Genomic DNA, 20,207 nt, shown 5'->3' on the forward strand with positions numbered 1-20,207 from the left:
CAAGTGAAAGGAGAGAGGTTCTCCGGATATGCCTGGGTAAGAGGAAGACCTCACCCCCAAAAGATTGTCTGAAGAGCAGAAAGTGTGCACATTTTAATCCCTGAGTTGAAAGGAATGGCAAATAATAACATTACACAGTGCCTACATATAGAGCATACACAGTGCTTCACAAAAGCCCTCTAACATCGGTGGTATTATTATCCCTGACTTAAAGAAAGTGAGGCACAGAGGTTAAGCAACTCGCTGAGGCTACAGAGGGACAAAGTGGGACTCTAGCTGCAAAGCTAGTCGGCCTGGCTCCCGTGACTCCCTCTAAGCCAGTGGTTCTCAAAGTGTGCTCCCTAGACCAGCAGCATCAGCGTTACTGAGAAGGCACTTGTTAAATGCAAATTCTTGGGCCGCAACCTAGACCTAACTGAATCAGACACTCTGTTCTCAGAGCCCAGCAGTCTGGGTTTTAACAAGCCCTCTGGGGGACTCTGAGGCACACTCTGCACCCTCATTACTCAATGCGGGACTCCGTCCAGTGGCATCGGCATTGCCAGGGAGCTTATTAGAAATGCAGACTCTCAGGCTCCACCCCAGACCTCACGAACTGGAATTTGCATTCTACCATCTCCAGGTGATTTGTATGCACATTAAAGTTTAAGAATTAGGCTGGGCACGGTGGCTCACGCCTGTAATCCCAGCACTTTGGGAGGCCGAGGTGGGCAGATCACAAGGTCAGGAGTTTGAGACCAGCCTGGCCAACATAATGAAACCTCATCTCTAGTAAAAATACAAAAAATTAGCCGGGTGTGGTGGCAGGTGCCTGTAATCCCAGCTACTTGGGAGGCTGAGGCAGGAGAATCACTTGAACCCAGAAGGTGGAGGTTGCAGTGAACCAAGATCGCACCACTGCACTCTAGCCCGGGCGACAGTGTGAGACTCCATCTCAAAAAAAAAAAAAAAAAAGAATTAAAAAGTACTGCTCTGCACTGTGAGGAGCAAACAGCTGGCATTTAATGCAGTATAATTTTAATCCTGTTTAAAGTCCAGAAGCAGAGAGGAGAGTGGAGAGATCCACTGTGAATTAAATTGACAAAATACAGATTGACAGGAGAAAAGGCATACAAATTGTGTTATTTTTTTTTCATTCTACATGCATGGGGGCTTCACAGAAAAGAAGTGAAAAACCCAAAGAATCAGTCAGGCCCAGGGTCTTATATATGATTCTAACAAAAGTTGATAAATTGTGGAGAAGTGACTAGACAAAGAAAAGAGGGCTGATAAAGTTTGGGAAATAGGAGTAACAAATTGTGGGAAAGTGATGAGGAAATATATGGGGGAAACTGATGAAAGATCACGGTTATTTTAATAAGGTCTGTTTATGCAGACTCATCCTGGTGCCAGCTCTTCATTTCCAATGATAAGGGTTGCACATGTTATCCTGGTACAGAAGAGGGGAGGAAATGTATGCTCTGCTTTTAGGCAGATAACAAGGAAGTAGAGAAGTTTTCCTGTATCTGTTGATTCACAATTGCTCAAAATAATCTTTATGCCAAAGTGGCATATTTTGGGGTGGCACATTCTAGACTCCTTCACGAACAAGAGGCAAACAACCAGTATGGCTCACAAAGGCAAAAAGGCCCAGCTTTGCAGCTTTCAGTACTACTACCACAGCAGTGAAATTGTCTAGTGGTGATTAGAAAAGTCATCATGCCCTATTGGCTCATAATGATCACAGATTTATTTTCCACATATTTCTGTGCAATATATACTTTTATAAATAATCAATTACCACAGCCCCTTGGAAGACTATCCATATTATGAAATACAAACAACGTAACCTCCAAAATGATGCTGAGGTGGTTTACTTATTAACATGAAAAGTTTCTTGTCTGTGTATTAAGTGGGGGTAAACTCAAGTTACTTCTTATATACTTCTTACAACTAGTTATAGATAGGTATGCAGGCAGATGACAGATTGATAGATGGTATAAATATACAAATATATACAAAGAAAGAACAGGAGAGCCAATAAGATGCTAACACTGGTTATATTTTGGAAGTAAGGGTTATAGCCATGTTTTATTTTCTTCTTTTGGCTTACATTTTCTAAATATTCTTCAATAAACCTACCTTATTTTATCATAATGAAAAAAGTCTTTGTAAAAATCTTATGTAATATTTTAATTCACTCTACTCCTGGTTATATGATTTTTCTCAAAGAACTGTTTCATTCCTGTGTGTCTTTCTATTTTAACCATTTGGAGAGGACATCTCTGTATTTGGAGAGGACATCTCTGTAATGTTTAACAGAGTCCCTGCCCCTGAAATGGTCTGTACTGATCATAATGAACAGTGCTGGTGTCACAGGTTTGTAACTCCAGACTTCATTATTGTACTGTGGTGTCCTCAGGTAATACTGAAGGGCTATAGCGCACTTTGCCTCTCACTCAATGACCCCAGTTTGCTGTGCTCTTAGCTCTTGGATCTTACATCTGCTTAGTTTCAGCATCTTCAGGCAGTCCACATTATCTGTCAAAGCGTCTGCTGTTACATGCTCTCTCCTCTCTTCTAATCTGTGGCTTCCAAGATACTGAATCCTTAGAAATTAGAGGACCTCTATGATTATCACTGAATGTAAAGTAAGAGTAAGTATCTTCCAAGTCGAAGCTCAAGTAAGTTTCCCAAGAGGAAGGCATGTGAGCTTTGGTACGTGAGCTTCCCTCCGGTCTCAGCTGCACACAGCCTTTTTTGGTTTGTCTTCCGGTTCCTGAGTCTATTCTAAATTGGTGGAGTTGCTGGAGAGGAGAATTCTGAATACCTGAAGTGGCAGTGTTTCTCATGGCAAATAGCTGCTTGATGAAGAAATCGCATGGCTCAGATGCTCTGGACATCTCCCTCCAAGAGAAGGAGGCCGCAGATGGCAAGAACAGAACCAACTGGGGTCCCCTCTACCCCCACCCCATCAAAGTGAGGTTATTTAGGGTTACCACCTGGCTACTAGATTTGCCAGATGGCAAGCCTGAGTAACTGCTCAGAAAGAGAAGAACTGCCCAATCCATTACCCTCGCACAGCAGACACTGTTAATTTAACATGTGGTGGACATCATAGTACACAACATGGGGAATGAGGCGGCATAGAGCCGTCATAAAGGCAGCCATCTGGGATCATGTTGGACAGCCCTGCTCACAGTGGCCATGGGAACAACCCAACTGAGTTTTGTGGGGGCAGGGATGAGGGCAAGGCGTTGGCAATGGGGGATGTGTGGAGAGTTGGGTGGGGGAGGTGGGAAACAGGGCATGTGCCCACCTGTGCCAATAGCCTCAGAACTGAAATGGTTTTGGCCACGGGAAAGCCAGTTGCTTCCGTCTCTGAGACATCACTGACTCCTGCCCAACCTCATCTTATTCTGAGTTTTTCTTCATTATTTTCAATTTTGATGAAAAAGTAATATTTTTCCACCAATTCAGGAAAAACAAATATATGACTAAAGGTCGTTTTGAATACTTTGATAGTACTAGTCCAACTCTGATAGTGACAAAAATGGCTTTCTCTTAGGAAATGGCTTGTGTGTCTGGTGGGGTGAGGGCAGGGCAGGGAGGGTTCATGAACTTTGCCTCTCCTCTCGAACCAGCTTGTGACAGAAAAGCTCCAACAGGTCCCAGCAGGGCTGTCAGTTGTGGGGCTGATAGACACAGGACTTTGGCACCACAGAGAGTGATGCCCAGAAAGAAAAGCAAGTAAACCGGACTGTGCCCCGTGTGAGGCATGGTAAGCTACATGGGGACAGGAAGCTTCTTGTCATCATTCAGATCCCTTTATGTTGCCTCTCATTCCCCACAGTGCCCAGCTGCCCATGCTGGGACATGAAGAGGGAGATGGAAGCAGCTGGGTTTCAGCAGCCAAAACGATCTCAGTTCTGAGGCCAGTGGTACACATGGACACACGCCCTGCTTCCTGCCTCCCCCACCCAACTCTCCACAGCCCCATGCTGCCAAGATCAAGCAGTCCGTTTTATGTCTGTGGTAGTAAATTCATGCAGGCATCAAGTATTTACTAGATTAAGACCAGCTTCATTCTGCGTCTTTAACCCTGCTCTTCAGACACTGAGTACTTTGCATGACTTAACTTCTGAAACATCAGTTGGGGTGGGGGACGCTCCTGTGACCCACTGTAAGGAGCTGTCACCATTCCTGCTGCTCTCTAAGGAATGTCCTCAGCCAAGAACTGTCTTATGTCCTCCTCAAGGCCGTGCCCATTACTGCCATGACGGTCACAGGGAAGGAGAGGCAGTAGCTTAGGAGTGAAAATGAAGAAGACTCTTCACCTGTGTTTTAGAACAAATATAAAGAAATAAACCAAAAACACCATGGAGAATTCCACATACATTACATTTTTATCACGCTTTTCTATTGCCCTGTACATTTGTAGCTCATCTACAATGCACAATAACCCTGGGAGCCCAGAATCTGGGGTGGCCCTTGGCATATGAGGAGACTGGGGTACAAAGGCTCCTGGATCACAGAAAGAATGGGAGACAGAGCAGGTCTCGAATTCCTGCTTCTGACTGGGGTGCCTGTTCTCTCTACAGCAAACCCCACTGCTTGCGCCCATGTATTGCCTTCTATCAAAATGTTCTTTGCCGCTCCTCATCTTGGCTGTGCCCTCTTCGTTGACCCCATACTCTCATTTTACTTTCATCAGCATTATACCATATGTGTCTCAGTTCTTAAATGTTGTGTTCATCACTCATTAAATCACAGAGAGCAATAACATCTCAGTCTCATAGTCTGATGTTTTCTAGCTCCTGGGCAACTGGTCTTGCTCCAAAATAATCCCCTTTGGGGAGGAACCTACAATGAGTCTTTCTCAGATGCCAAGGTGCCCGCTTCTAGTGGTGTCGTGTCGCACATCCAGGGTGGCATGGAGCAAAGCAAGACAAAAACCAGGGAGAGCTTCATGTCAGACACCCAGCATCAAGTGGCAGTCCCATGAGTCTAACTGGGAGAGGCCAAAAGTTGACAAGACCTGTGGGGGATGCCATAAAATGTGAGTCACAGATGAAGAGATGGGAAAGTAGATGATATTACAAGGGGCAAGCCTGAAAGAAGCAAGCCATTTCCTGGTTTATTTGGCACAAGGAAGCCTTTAAAGGGTCCAGGTATGACTGTCTCCTTTTGCTCCCCAGTGTCTCAAAGGCACCACCTGTCACCTGGCGGATGACTGACTCGGCAGCCTGAGAGTTCACAGGGGGCCAGCCTGCCTTGGACACAGCCCTGTTGAGTGAAGCCAAGGCATCTCACACAAGAGTGATAGGTTAAAGCCAACAGATGTCTTCACACCCTACATCATAGAGAAAGTCGGGCTGAGAGAGGAATAACTGACAGTGTCCCTGATCAAAACAGACATCTTGTCACAGCATATTTAGTGGAAAATACATAGGAAACAAATGCTGAATTCTCCATCCAGGCTGCAGTACCTAATATACCACTGCCAAGAAGAAAGCATTTAATAAAATCCTTTAAGTTTTATCTAGAGTAGATGCAATATGGAGCAATTAGTCAGACAGCAAGCTCATGGTGCAGTGCAAACAAAGCTGGTATAGACAAATAGGCACAGCACAGTAATCCAACAAATATGTAATGAGCACACCTACTATGTGCCAGACACCAAGCTAGGTTCTGACATCACACCAAAGCTGTTCTTTAAAGCTTCCAAAGCAAGTTCACATACACAGTCAAATCTGATTCTCACAAAACCAAGTGACGTAAGGGGTTATTATCCTATCTCCACTCTGCAGATGAGTAAACTGATGCTCACTGGGGTCAGAGGAATGATCCAAGTCATAAGACTAAGGCTTAGTATACATCAGTCCATGACCATCTGTACTTTTCCGCAATGGGCAAGAATCTCAAAAAATAGAAAACGGAGAGTCAGAGAACATCTTGAGATGGAAGTCTCCCAATGTGTGAATTTCACTAGTTTTTAATAGTTCTAGATGTCACCCAAGGGTGACTTGTCTTCATGCCCCTGAATACCTACGTAATTTTGCTTACTTGTGCCAAAAGCCTGATCCTCAACTCTGTACTCGCTCTACCTCAGATGTCTCTGCATTTTGCCTTCTATACTTTTTGTTGGGAAGGGTAATGTATTAGTAAGGACATGTTCAGTTTCAAGCAAGAGAAAACCCAACTAACATAGACTTAAGCAATAAAGACATTTAATTATCTTATATAACAAAAGATGTGAATGCAGGCAATTCCAGAGATGGCACCTTAGCTCAAAATTGTCATGAAACAAACAAGACCTTCCTTCCTTTCCACTCTACCATCCTTAGACTTGTTGCCTCGTGGCTATAAAATGGCTGCTACAGCTCTAGTCTAGTGTTCTCAGAGGTCTGTGGCCAAAGGCATATCCCAGTCACATGACCACTCCAGCGGCAAGGGTAGCTAGGAAAGCAAGAATCCAGTGTTTGTGACCTTCATAGTGGGTGTGTGGTGCTGTGCATAAGGAAAAAAGTCAAGAGGGTTATTGGATAACTAATCCACAGCTTCTACCATAGGTAACTTTCTGATTCCTGGTCAGGGTCAGAGCTGAAAACGAATTCCTCTTGAACAGAAATATGGATTGGATTTCTTGACACTATATACCTGTTGCTCTACTTGTTTGCTATTGCTGCAAAATAAATAACCACAGACTTAGCAGCTTAAGACAATGCCCACTTACTTTCTCACAGTTCTATATAGGTCAGAAGTCCAGGAAGGCTTGAGTGGGTTCTCTGCTCATGTACTTACAAGGCTAGAATCAAAGTGTTAGCAGGGCTAACCTCTCATCTAGAGACTTGGGAAGAATTCACTTCCACACCCAATCAGGTTGTGAGCAAAATTCAGCTCCTTGCAATTGTAGGACTGAGGTCTCCATGGCCTTGCTGGCTGTCAACCAGGGACTAGTCTCAATGCCAAAGGCCACTCTCAGTCCTGGTACCTGGCACCCTCCATCTTCAAAGTCAGCAATGATGTACTGAATCCTTTTCATACTTTGAATCTCTCTGACTTCCCCACTTCTGCCACTAGCCAAAGAGGGCTCATGTGATTAGATAATAATATAGGTAATAAGCCTTTTGCCATACTCATGGATGTGACACCAGAGGGTAAAGATCATAAGACCATCTTAAAATTTTACCTACCACAGTTACCACTAAAAAATATGTAATTAGGACTTATTCCTGGAGTTCAGGATAGGGTCAAGTTTCCCTGAATCATGACAGGGACAGGTGGACTGCCAATCAAAAGTAGGACTCTGCAAGTGAAAAGTTAAAGGAGAGAATGGCTGTTGGGTGGGCAAAAGAGTGTCTGATTTAATTTTTTTCTGTGAAATTGAGTTATTAACCTGTCGACATAAATTCACAGAGCTATAATATTGGAGAGGAGAGGTTTGTTTTTTATAAAGGGTTGCAGCCTGCAGGCTGGAAATCCCACAGGCTTGGAAGCACAGCCTCCAGCAGAAACCAAAAGCAGGCACTTTGAGGGAGGAAAGAGTAGAACAGGAATTTGTGCTGAATGGGTTAGCTAAGTACACATATTCAACAGGTTATAGGAAGAGCTATGAATATTCCCGAAGGCAGGTACACACATGCCTAGTAAACAAACATGCATGTTACATGCGTCCCATGTTCACTTTGGGGTACAGACTTAACATTTAAATTCCTTGCAATTAGGTCCTATAGGTCAAATGGTGAAGCAGAGGACAGGAAGGCACTCCGTGCAAGCCTCTGTAAACTGGCCAGAACCAGTCTATGGTAAGTGGACTCTTAACCAGGAGAAAGTTACTGAAATCAGTCTCTTATCCAATCAAAGTAGTAGTTATGGCTTGCAGAAAAGGGGTAGGGAGATGCATGAGTTAGTGTCTGGTGGTTGGTGAGCTGCAATTACTTCAATATTGCTTCTCCGGAGGCCGGTACTTATTTAGCAGCTAGAGAAAAAGAAAAACCTTGCAGCTATTACAACCTAGTTTATTCTTTAAGTGTTGGGATGTGTGACTTAACCCTGCCCTGGCATGGCCTTGGGTCTTGTTTATAATTTAGTATCTTTTTGCCACAAAGAGTCCATTCCGTCATTCTTATGATCTCTATTTTAACACCCCTAATTTAGTTAAACAGTAGAACATCATCTAGCTGGTGAAAATTATTTTTTATAAGAACATAATGTATAAAAACCACTGATCAGGACAAGGATCCCTGCTTCATTTAACTTTCCCGTCCTCTCCCTCCACCCTCGCTATCCCCATCCCATCTCCTCAGCCTGCACCACGCTCCCCCACGGACTATGAAGAATGCAGACTCACAGGGAGTTTCATAGTGTTTTCTTGCAAAAGTACTGAGTGTAGCCAGATTTCTCATGTGGATTTTTCACTGGTTTGTTTCTATTAGGCAAAACAGAAGGACAAGGGTTGATGGAGAAGGGAGGCACATCTCATACAGCTTCCTCACAGCAGGTCCTAACACTGTCCATTGTGTTTAGAATGAGCCTTTATGTGGCTTTCCATGGGTTTCTGGTGAAAAATCACAACCCTCTCTGAGACGGAGATGCCCCATCACCTGCTCTTTCACTGCATTATTTTCTGTTTCACTGCCTCAAACCAGACTCAGACCTCCAATGCTCTTTATTTCAATTACTTTTACCTGCTTTATGACATCTATTTGGGTTTAACTTTTGGTTCCTCCACCAAAAAGTCTGAAATTCCAGGTCAGAGTTCTCCAAGGAGCTTATATGCGTTTGCACAAACATGTGGAAATCCTTAGGAACTACCAATTATCAACCACTCAGAACTCAGTGCCTTGGTATTTTTTGCTTTTGTGGAGGCTTGTGTTTACCTTTTATTTTAAGCACTTTCCAGCCCATCCTCTTGAAGCACCTGGCCTTACCAGTGGCCTTGCTCATTTGTTCTTGCTGCCTCCTTCATTCAGAAGACCCATCAATCAGTGTCTGAAACAAGGACCTTCTGTGTAGAATCAAAAGCCACCACATCACAGCTGAAGGCAACAGAATGCAGTGGGCATTGTTGTTTGTACACAGGCCTTCATCTCTTTCAGAAGTGTCTCTGTTTGAAATGAATGAGGCAGACAAGAGTGTGGCTTCAAAAGCAACTCTCCCCCTCTGGGCTTTGCTTATTGAAAGTCCTGTGAGCACTGTTACTAGAAAGTAAAGAGAATAAAAGGCAAACCTGAGGCAGGCTTCAGGTTCCTAGGCAAGGCAGTCACATCCAGCCTCAGCCAGGCAGTACCGCCAGTCATTGGCCTTCACTTTGTCTATTTGAGTTTGCAAGGTTAACATCAAAGAGGCTGTTTATTTTCTCCCAACGATTATGCTTAAAAATTACATGAACTTCCCTCACCGAGACCCTTGCCCAGATGTATAACAGGCTTCTCTCTCTGCCGGTACCTCTTAAGGGTGTCATTGCTGATGGAACTAGAGCTACCTTCACTACTGTTGCCATGGTTACACTTTCTGTACCAGAAGATTGGCTGATCCTTGGCCCAGCTCTTCCACCTGGCTATCATCTCCTCTGCAGCAGGAGGCCTCCTTATTCCCTGATCTATTTTGTGTTTGGCTGGAATATTGGCGAGCACATAGTTTTCCATGGTACTCATGACCCTTTTGTAAACTCTTAATGACCCTAATGTTGATTAGGACCCAAAGTCTTGGGCCAGTGGAAAAGTTAAAACAAAGTTCAAGACTCATATAGATGATGATCCCAATAATCATCTACATGGCTTGAGAATCATCACCTCCATCTTTTGTCTGCAGAGGGTTTGCAATGAGTGCTACAGAGTTCAGAGCCAAATATCTGGCCCATCACTGGGAAGTATAAAAGACTGTACAACATATATTTGAAGTGTAATTTCATTTATCAATTCACTGTATTTTTCCCATCCTTTTTTCCTAATTTTCCTCTTAATGTCTTGCATTGTTTTTATCTTTTAAAAGTGCTTTACATTCTTTTGAAGCAAAACTAAATATAAGGAAAACATAGGCATAATCATCAAAAATCCATTGGATTCTTGCTATTATGAGGGGAGGGGGAAAAGTACAAAGGTTTTTGCGTCCAAAAGGAGACAATTCACATAATGCAAAGTACCTAGAACATATTCTGTGTAAAATCAAATCGAATAATTTTATATATATTTTCTTTTGAAAAAAATACACAATTAGATTCAAGAAAAATTGAATTTCTGGTACAAAGGAGGAATAAGGACATGGCCTTCCTAATCCAAGAAGCTCCATGAATAACTAGGGGCCTGCTTTCTTTCACACAAGAAAGCTGGGTAGTACTTTCAAAAACCTGAGATGGATGGGGCACAGTGGCTCATGCCTGTAATCTCAGTACTTTGGGAAGCTGAGGCTGGCATATCACTTGAGATCAGGAGTTCGAGACCAGCCTGGCAAACATGGTGAAACCCCATCTCTACCAAAAATACAGAAATTAGCCAGGCATCATGGTGCATGCCTGTAGTCCCAGCTACCTGGGAGCCTGAGGCAGGAGAACTGCTTGAACCTGGGAGGTGGAGGTTGCAGTGAGCCAAGATCGCACCACTGCACACTAGCCTGGGAGACAGAGCAAGACTCTGTCTCAAAAAACAAAAACGAAAACACAACCTGAGATGGACCATGTGAGCAGGTGATACCATCAGGGAGTGCTCAGTGGGTTCTAAAAATCCCAGTGTCTGGCACACAGCAAAAGCTTCACAAATATACACCGAATAAACAGGGAAAATAAGTAAAAAACATTATGTCTGCATGCTAAATAAATTCACAGATAATCTTCAAATTAACCTGGGTAGAAATGATTTAGCAATACTGAGAAAAGTGGATGCTATCAAGGGTGTTAGTTATTTTAATCCTCTTGACAACACTTTTAGATATTTTTATCTCCAGTTGTTTTTCAGATGAGATTGAGGAAGATTAAGTAATTTGTGCAAGACCACATAACGAGCAAGTGAAAGACCCAGGACTTGAGCCCAAGGCTTTCTAATTGTAAAAGTAGAATCTATCCCCTCAGTCTACTCCATTGTTGCCCAAGCTAATGTTAAGAACACAAATCCGGCTGGGCACGATGGCTCATGCCTGTAATCTCAGCACTTTGGGAGGCCGAGGTGGGTGGATCACTTGAGATGAGGAGTTTGAGGCCAGCCTGGCCAACATGGTAGAACACCGTCTCTACTAAAAATACAAAAATTAGCCGGGTGTGGTGGTGTGTGTCCGTAGCCCCAGCTAAGCAGGAGGCTGAGGCAGGAAAATCACTTGAACCTGGGAGGTGGAGGTTGCAGTAAGCCAAGATCGCGCCACTGCACTCCAGCCTGGATGACAGAGTGAGACTCTGTCTCAAAAAAACAAACAAACAAACAAAAAAAGAGACCACAAATCTGAGGCCCCATCCCAGACCCACTGAAGCAGAATCTCTAGGGAGGGACTTGGAAACATTTGTGTAACAAGACACCAGACGATGATTATTATCAGAGAAGTTTAAAAAAAAAAAAAAAAAGACACCTCTATTGCATCAGATGGGAAATGGACCTACAGCGTCCTCTGAGGGATCAAATAGAAGCCATCAGAGATTTGAAGTTCATACAACTAAAAATAAATCAGGTCAGTCTGGAGCATATCAGATTATGATATTATAGACTATTCTTCAGTTTGGTAATATAGAATTGTCTGATTTAAGGTTTTCTGGATCTTAAAATACCAAGAACATTTGAAAAGTTAAAAATGGGTTCCAATTTAAACCTCAGACTTTTTTTTAGCTTTCCTCACTGCCTCTGATCCTGAGGAGCAGAAGTGAATGTGAACGCACTTTGAATTCCTAGCAGCTTTCACTGATGCAGAGGTTCCAGCTGTACAGGGGCTGGAGGACTGCTGAGGAGAACAACAAGCTGAGAATCAATCCTCATCTCTGGTTGCCCCCCACCCCACCCTCATTGCCTTTCATTGGATGAGCAAGTCACACAATCCAGGAAGTGGAAAATCTATCATCGCTTGGTTGGTTTTTCTTAGTTTCAGTTTTTCCACGCCTGATGAGAATTGCCAAGGCACAGCAAAGCCTGCAGCTTCCATACCCGTCATGAGAGCAAATAACTTATTTGTAAACCTAAGCACTTAATTAACTAACTGGAAAACAAGGCAGTGAGTGATTCCTGACATGGCTGAATTTAAGTCAAGCTGTGAAGCTCCAGGTGCAGCCAGAAATGGAGATGGACAACTTGAACTGAACCCTGAGAGCTTCTAAAAAGGCTTTGGACCACTGCTTCTCAGCAGTTTTTCTTGTAAGTTATTCCCATTATCTCAAAGAAAAATTTAAAATATGGTTGGAGAAAAGTATAGAACTGATTATCCCCATTTTGAGCATAGATCATCGTTTAACCAACTTGCTTTCTAACTGCCAAGAAACTTGCTTTGGATGGTATTTCCAGACATAATGTCTACCATAGCAAATATTGACAATTGCATTTTACAAATAATCAGTTTAATATGCTTTAATATGCTTCTATTTCTGAGTGCTCTTGATCTCATTTAATCTTCGAAGCAACTCTATCATGTTGGTGTGCTTATTAACATTATTTTACAGATAAAGACGCCTGTAAGTAGCTTCCTCACAGGGTATTTAAGGAACTTGTAGAAAGTCCACAGCTAGTAGCTGGGAGCCCAACTCATATCAATACACTAGCTTCTCCCCAAAGAACTTTATATATTTAGGCCATTGATTTCTTTTTTTTTTTTCTTTTTTTGAGACAGAGTCTCACTCTGTCACCCAGGCTGGAGTGCAGTGGCAACATCTCGGCTCGCTGCCAGCTCCGCCTCCTGGGTTCACGCCATTCTCCTGCCTCAGCCTCCTGAGTAGCTGGGACTACAGGCACCCGCCACCAGGCCCGGCTAATTTTTTGTATTTTTAGTAGAGACGGGGTTTCATCGTGTTAGCCAGGATGGTCTCGATCTCCTGACATTGTGATCCGCCCACCTCGGCCTCCCAAAGTGCTGGGATTACAGGCGTGAGCCACCGCGCCCGGCCTTAGGCCATTGATTTCTAAAAAGACAAATTCTCATATTAGATTAAAACATAAGACCCAACAATATGTATGTTGCTTATAGGAATCTGTTACCCAAAAAATGCAGAAATGCCAAAATAAAAAGGTTTAATGAGGAAACTCATACGACAAAAAGAAAACAGTTGGTAAAGTTGATAGCATATAAAAGAGATTTTGAAGCCAAAAACACACAGGAAGAGGATACAAAGAAGCTCCTGATTATGATAAAAAATATAAAATCAACTGTGAAGACAGAGGTTACTAAAGTTAGAAATGCAAACAGAAATAGAATTAAAAACAAGCAATTGTAATGGGAGGGTTTAATTCATTTCAAGGCTAAGAAAAAAATAGACAATAGTAAAAAATAAAGACAAATTTAAATAGACAAAAATTTAGAAGATATTGAAGACATGACAAAAATAGACAATAGAGGTTATGTTATACAATTGATAAGTTAGAACCAATAGACATATATTGAACTCAATACCAACATAGATTACACATTTTTTTCCATATGTGGGCATTGGTACATATATACTAACTCTCAAATAAGGCCCCAAAAATTGAATCGAGAGGAAAAAATATACATATTTTCTCACCACATGCAATAAAGCTAAATGTGAATAAGTAAAAGCAATGAAAGGAGACTTGGGCAAAAGAATAATCTAACCAAGAGCTTTTGCAGCCAACAGTTCAGGGTTTAGATTAAAAACTCCATTCCTTACTGCAGTGTGACCTGGGCAGTTTACTGAACCTCTCTGAACCTTGGATTCCTCATCTAAAAATGAGGCTCTACCTTGCAAAGTTGTTATGAAGATTACCTATAAGTATGTCAAATAAACTAAGACTTAAAAGAGAGTTAAAACCATAAGCCGTACAATATAACTCCATTTTTAATGTACTCATATTTAACTAGAAAAAGTATCTAGAATTTTTGTTGATTGAAAGCAAAAGTCTATAAAATATTCATCTAAATACTAACAGTGGTTATCTCTGTGCACTGATATTTCTGCCAATTTTTGTTATATTGCTTTATCTTTTCTACTATGAATATATAGTATGTGAATAATAAAAAATAGTAAATTTGAAAATAAACATGAACTTCTGAAAAACGGAGTACAAGAAGAAAATAAATATTTACTCTTGGGTGGCCTACAGATGGTGGTTGCTGTAGGCATGCAGCCATCTTAGTTTCTTGTCTGTCACTGTAAATTCTAAAATACCCTCAATTTCTGTCTTTCTACATATATACATGTATACGCACACACATATATAAAACACACATATATTTTATATTTATATAAGTTTTATATATATGTTTTTAATATATGTTTTATATATATTAAAAAACACAATATTGGGATAACTGACAATTTGAATGTGGATGGTGGGATTAATCATATGGTATCATGAAATTTCCTGATTTTACTGTTAAATTTCTTGAATTTTATAAAAGAAAATATTTGTGTCCAGAAATATATATTGAAGTATTTAGATATATATGTATGTATGCAGCTTACTCTCAAATTGTTCAGAAAAACATTCACATATCCATAAAGACAGAGTGAATGATAACTAGGGAAAAATACAAACCAACAGTGCACCTAGGTAAAGGGTGTATAGGAGTTCATACTAGTCTTTTAACATTTCTGTAAGTTTAAAATTATATTAAAATATTAATAAAAAATTACAGCTGCAACAAATTAATGGGTATCAATGTCTAACAACCACAAAAACTTTCCTAAACTACAAGTTCAAGCAGAACAGGGGTCTCCAACCCCCAGTACCAGTGTGTGGCCTGTTAGGAACCTGGCCACACAGCAGGAGGTGAGCAGCAGAGCTTTATCTGTATTTACAGTCGCTACGCATCAGTCACATTCACACCTAAACTCCGCCTCCTGTCAGGGCAGCAGTGGCATTAGATTCTCATAGGACCACAAACCCTATTGTGAACTGTGCCTGTGAGGAATCTAGATTGCATGGTCCTTATGAGAATCTAATGCCTGATGATCTGTCACTGTCTCCCATCACCCCCAAATAGGACCATCTAGTTTCAGGCAAACAATCTCAGGGCTCCCACTTATTCTACATTACGGTGAGTAGATTATAGTTATATCATTATTTCATTATATATTAACAATGTAATAATAATGGAAATAAAGTACACAATAAATGCAATATGCTCAAATCATTCTGAAACCATCACACATCCACCCCCATTCATGGAAAAACTGTCTCCCACAAAACTGGTCCCTGGTGCCAAAAATGTTAGGGACCACTGAAGTAGATAATTAAGAACATGATAACAACTTTTGAGATGTTTATAAAATTGAAAACACCCCATATCAAAAGGGAGGGGGCTTTGTATAAATCAGAGCCCAGAAGTTAAGGCGTAAATCTATGTGCTTTTATTTTAGAAATATGAAATAAACATTTGACTTAAAATCTTATGAAGACAGTCAATATAAAGGAAAATAGATAATAATAAAGAGTAAGGACAGAAATAAACTAGAAAAGAGGAAATCAGTGGAAATAATACATAAATTTAGATGCTCATTCTGTGAGAAGATTATAAGATAGATCAATCCCTTGGAAATACAATAAATAAAAGAAAAGGTATAAATCAACAAAATTAAAAACAAGGCTAGTGATTTAACAACCGATACAAAAGATTTTAAAATATAAATGATTGCAATGCAAAATTTATGATAATCAACTTGAAATGCTTAGCCAAATGGACAACACAAAATATTAACTGGCAAGAGAAAATGTAGATAACATGAAAATAATGATGAAGGCAAAGGAAACTGAAAAGCTGTTATTTAAAAAAATCTCATCTACCACAAGAAATATTATGACCTCAACAAATTTACTGAACAATATTACTACATACTCAAGAAACAGATTTTTCTGTATTATGTAATCAGTTCCAAATCACAGAAAAACAAGATCTGATACCCAATTCATTCTAAGAGATGAGTATTATCCCCATCCACAAACCTGTGAGAAATACCACACAGGCGCACACACACATAAACACACGGTCTTAGGATGGCAAATGTGCACAAGTGCCAATTCCTATAAAACTGGCTCGAAATGATTAGAACCAGGCTCAAGGATATTAGCAGATTTTCCCAAAACAGCTGTTGAATAAGTGAATATATGAATACACAGATGAAGAAAATAATGCAGGCAATTAGCAACATCTACTAAAGACCTAAAAGGCAGGAATGGCTTGTGCATACTGTCTATTTGCTAAATTTTATTGATCAATAAATTTTATCTATCCATGGGTTACTCAAGGAGCATAGGCAGAAAAATCATTTTTAACTGAGCTTATAAAATGCAGCTATAAATTAAAACAATAGCATGTAGTCACTAATTAAGGTAAATTCTACTGATGCCAGAAGATTATAACAAATCACAGAATATCTTTTGTAAAAGAATTACTATTTGGGCTGGACCCAGTGGCTCACGCCTGTAATCCCAGCACTTTGGGAGGCCAAGGCAGGTGGATCACAAGGTCAGGAGTTCAAGACCAGCCTGACCAACATGGTGAAAACCCGTCTCTACTAAAAAATACAAAAAAAAAAAAAAATGGCTGGGTGTGGTGGTGCATGCCTGTAATCCCAGCTGCTCACGAGGCTGAGGCAGGAGAATCACATGAACCCGGGAGGTGGAGGTTGCAGTGCGCAGAGATCACACCATTGCACTCCAGCATGGGCAACAGAGCAAGACTCCATCTCAAAAAAAAAAAAAAAAAGGAAAATTGAAGAAATGAAGACATTAAGGATATTCCTGAAGGGAAAGACTGTGTAAATCTCATTAAACAAAAATGTAAACTCTGTGAAACAAGACATTACAGGCGATATGAAAGACAAAATGCAAACTGGGAGGATATCTGCAATGAACTAATAGAAATAAGGACAAAAGATATGAATAAGCTATTCTCAGCAACAGAAATTTGAATGAACAATCACACACGTAAGAAAATGTTCAACCTCACCAGTAATCAGAAAATTTAAAATTAAAACAATGAGATACCATTTTACATCCATCAAACTGGTGAAAATTAAATAATCTGACACTCCTCAAGTGTTGGTGATGAGGTGGAAAAACTGAAGGAACACTCACATTTTGCCAACGATACGTTCACGGAAATAATTTATTTGAAGAATAAATTGTCAACATCTTACTAACTCTGATGGGACGTATATCTTACAATCCAGCAATTTCACTTCTAGGAATAAACTCTAGAAGCTTTCACTTGTGGATGATGCAATGTCTACTGCAATATTGTAATAGGAAAATGAAAAAACTAAATAACACAAGTATCCATCAACCCAATGAACAAATTCTGATACTTTCTTAAAATGGGACCATTTGTAGGTGTTTTATCAACAGAGATAAATCTCGAAAATACACTGCTGAGTGAAAAAACAAGTTGCAGATAGATGTGTAGAGTATAAAAGTTTGAAAACATACAAAATAGTGGTACAGTCATCCCTCTATATCCATGGGATTCCACATACATAGATTCAATCAACTGAGGATGCAAAATATTTGGGGGGAAAATTATACAAAATTCCAAAAGGCAAAACTTGAATTTGCCACATCCTGAGTACCATGTTAAAACCAGGCAAATGAAGGGATGTATAGGCATTGTATTAAGTATTATAAGTAATCTAGAGGTGATTTACAGCATATGACAGAATTTGCATAGGTTATATGCAAACTATACCATTTTGTATCAGGGACTTGAGCATCAGTGGGTGGTCCTGGAACCAATCCCACACAGATACTGAGGAACTACTGCGTATTTTTCGTAGCTACATACATATGCTGCAAACATATACACACAGAGATGAGAATGAAAGACACCAAACTCAGGGTGGCGTTGCCTCTGAGACAAGAAAAATAAGATCAGGCTTGAGAAGAGATACACAGTTATACAGGTACAGCACTCTATTTTTTAGAAAAAATAGGAAGCAAGTACAGCAAAATATTAGGATTTGATGGAGCTGGGAAGTAGGTGGTATTCAAAACTATGCATTATACGCATGCGTGTGTTTGAAATCATTATAATTTCTTAAGCGAGCACCTCAGTTTTTAAAACATATAAAAACATATAAAGTATGTAAAATATATAAATATCATGAACAGATAATTCATAAAGAAAGAAAAAAGGCAATAAAAATGGAAGTGGTGGTAAATTCAACTTCAACCCACTGGTTTTAAAGAAAAATTTAAAAATGCACATACCATTTTGGCTTATCAATTTAGCATAAAATTACAAAAATGTTAATAACTAATGTTAACAAGGGTGGAGGATAGGACAGAAGAGGAGTACACTCACTGCTAATGAGTACTTAAAATGACAGAAATTTACTTAACGTAGCAGTGTATATGTAAAGGCAAAATATATAGGTAGATATAGATACCTAGATATAAAACCTTTGCCTTAGCAATTCTACTTTAAGAAATTTATACAAAGGAAAATGTGGTACATATATGATCTGTAGTATTATTTTTAAGGAATACTATGCAGCCATAAAAAAGAACAAAATCACATCCTTTGCAGCAACATGGCTACAGCTGAAGGTCATTATCCTAAGCAAATTAACACAAAAGCAGATAAACACTGCATGTTCTCACTTATAAGTGGGAGCTAAACATTGAGTACAGGTGGACATAAAGATGGAAACAATAGACAGTGGCATTCTAAAAGGGGTGAGAAGGAGAGGGGGACAAAGGTTAAAAAAACCTATTGGGTACAATATTCCCTACTTGGGCAATGGAACCATTAGAAGCTCAAACCTCGGCATCACACAATATACCCATGTGACAAACCTGCACATGTTCCCTCAGAATCTAAAATTTTTTTAAGCTACTAAAAAAATAATTTATACAAAGAAAATCATACATGTGGACCAAGATTTATGCATATGTTTATAATAGCATTGTTCATAATAGTGATATCTTAAATACAGTTAATGAAAAAACAATAGGGAATTAAGCCAATTATGGTACATCTATAGAGTGTAACTGTACTCTGTAGCTATTTCGAATAATGTTTTAAAAGAATATTTAATGCCCCTGAAATATGCCATTAATGTGTTGTTAATACACAGGTATTTAAACACTTTGTACAGTGTGTTTACAGTTATTTCTTTTTAAATAATTGTATACATAGAAAAAATGACTTGGGGATATCCACATCAAAATGTCAACAGTGCTTATCTCTAAATGTGAAATCACAGACCTATGTATGTTTTTCTTTTTGTTCTTCTTTATTTTCCTATTTTACAATAATAAACATTTATTGATTTTATAATAGAAAAGTTATTAAAAATAAAACATGCAACAAAATAAGCTTTGGTTGATTAAAGATTTAAATATAAAATCAAATTATGATAGAACTTGCAGACAACTGGAAAGAGAGTTTATCAGCTCTCTGGGGTAATTTTAACTTTCTCAGCTTTGAAGCAATTGAAATGATTGCACTATAAAAATTAGCATTACTGAAGATTTTTTAAGAGGGAAAATATTTCTATCAAACATTACAAAGAATTAAGATCCATCATAAATAACTAATTCAAATTTGTAAAATAAATGTCAAGATTCCAAAAGATAAATGGGTCAAAGACTGGACAATTCCCATAAGGGACATACAATTAGTAGATAAACATAGTGGGGAAATGTTAATTCTCGCCAGAAATCAAAGACATGTAAATGGAAGCAGTCTGGAGATGCCAGTTTACATATTCTAATGGAACAACAAGAAAAAATGTCAAATGCTAATATCCATTGATGGTGGAGCTACCCAGAAATTTATCCATACCTTCATTCATAACCATATTGTTCATGCCCTTTTACCAGAAATGTTACCACTAAGAATTGATTCTTTTTTTTCTTTTTTTTTTTCTTTTTTTTTTTTTGAGACAGAGTTTCACGCTCTTGTTGCCCAAGCTGGAGTGCAATGGCGTGATCTCTGCCTCACCACAACCTACACCTCCTGGGTCCAAGTGATTCTCCTGCCTCAGCCTCCCAAGTAGCTGGGGTTACAGGCATGCGATACCACACCTGGCTAATTCTTTTGTATTTTTAGTAGAGACAGGGTTTCCCCATGTTGGTCAGGCT

General features: G+C 39.8%; 1 protein-coding gene across 1 annotated transcript in view; it reads left to right on the forward strand.

The window, feature by feature from the left end:
• The first annotated feature begins 11,967 nt into the window (after positions 1 to 11,967).
• LIPC (lipase C, hepatic type) overlaps positions 11,968 to 20,207 on the forward strand; it is a 160,676-nt gene continuing 152,436 nt past the window's right edge. The window contains exon 1 of the mRNA XM_008953217.4: positions 11,968 to 12,308. The gene's annotated coding sequence lies outside the window, so the exon portion shown is untranslated. The remainder of the gene's footprint in view (positions 12,309 to 20,207) is intronic.

This window comes from Pan paniscus, chromosome 16 (genome assembly GCF_029289425.2).
Source record: "Pan paniscus chromosome 16, NHGRI_mPanPan1-v2.0_pri, whole genome shotgun sequence".
Lineage (NCBI taxonomy): Eukaryota > Metazoa > Chordata > Mammalia > Primates > Hominidae > Pan > Pan paniscus.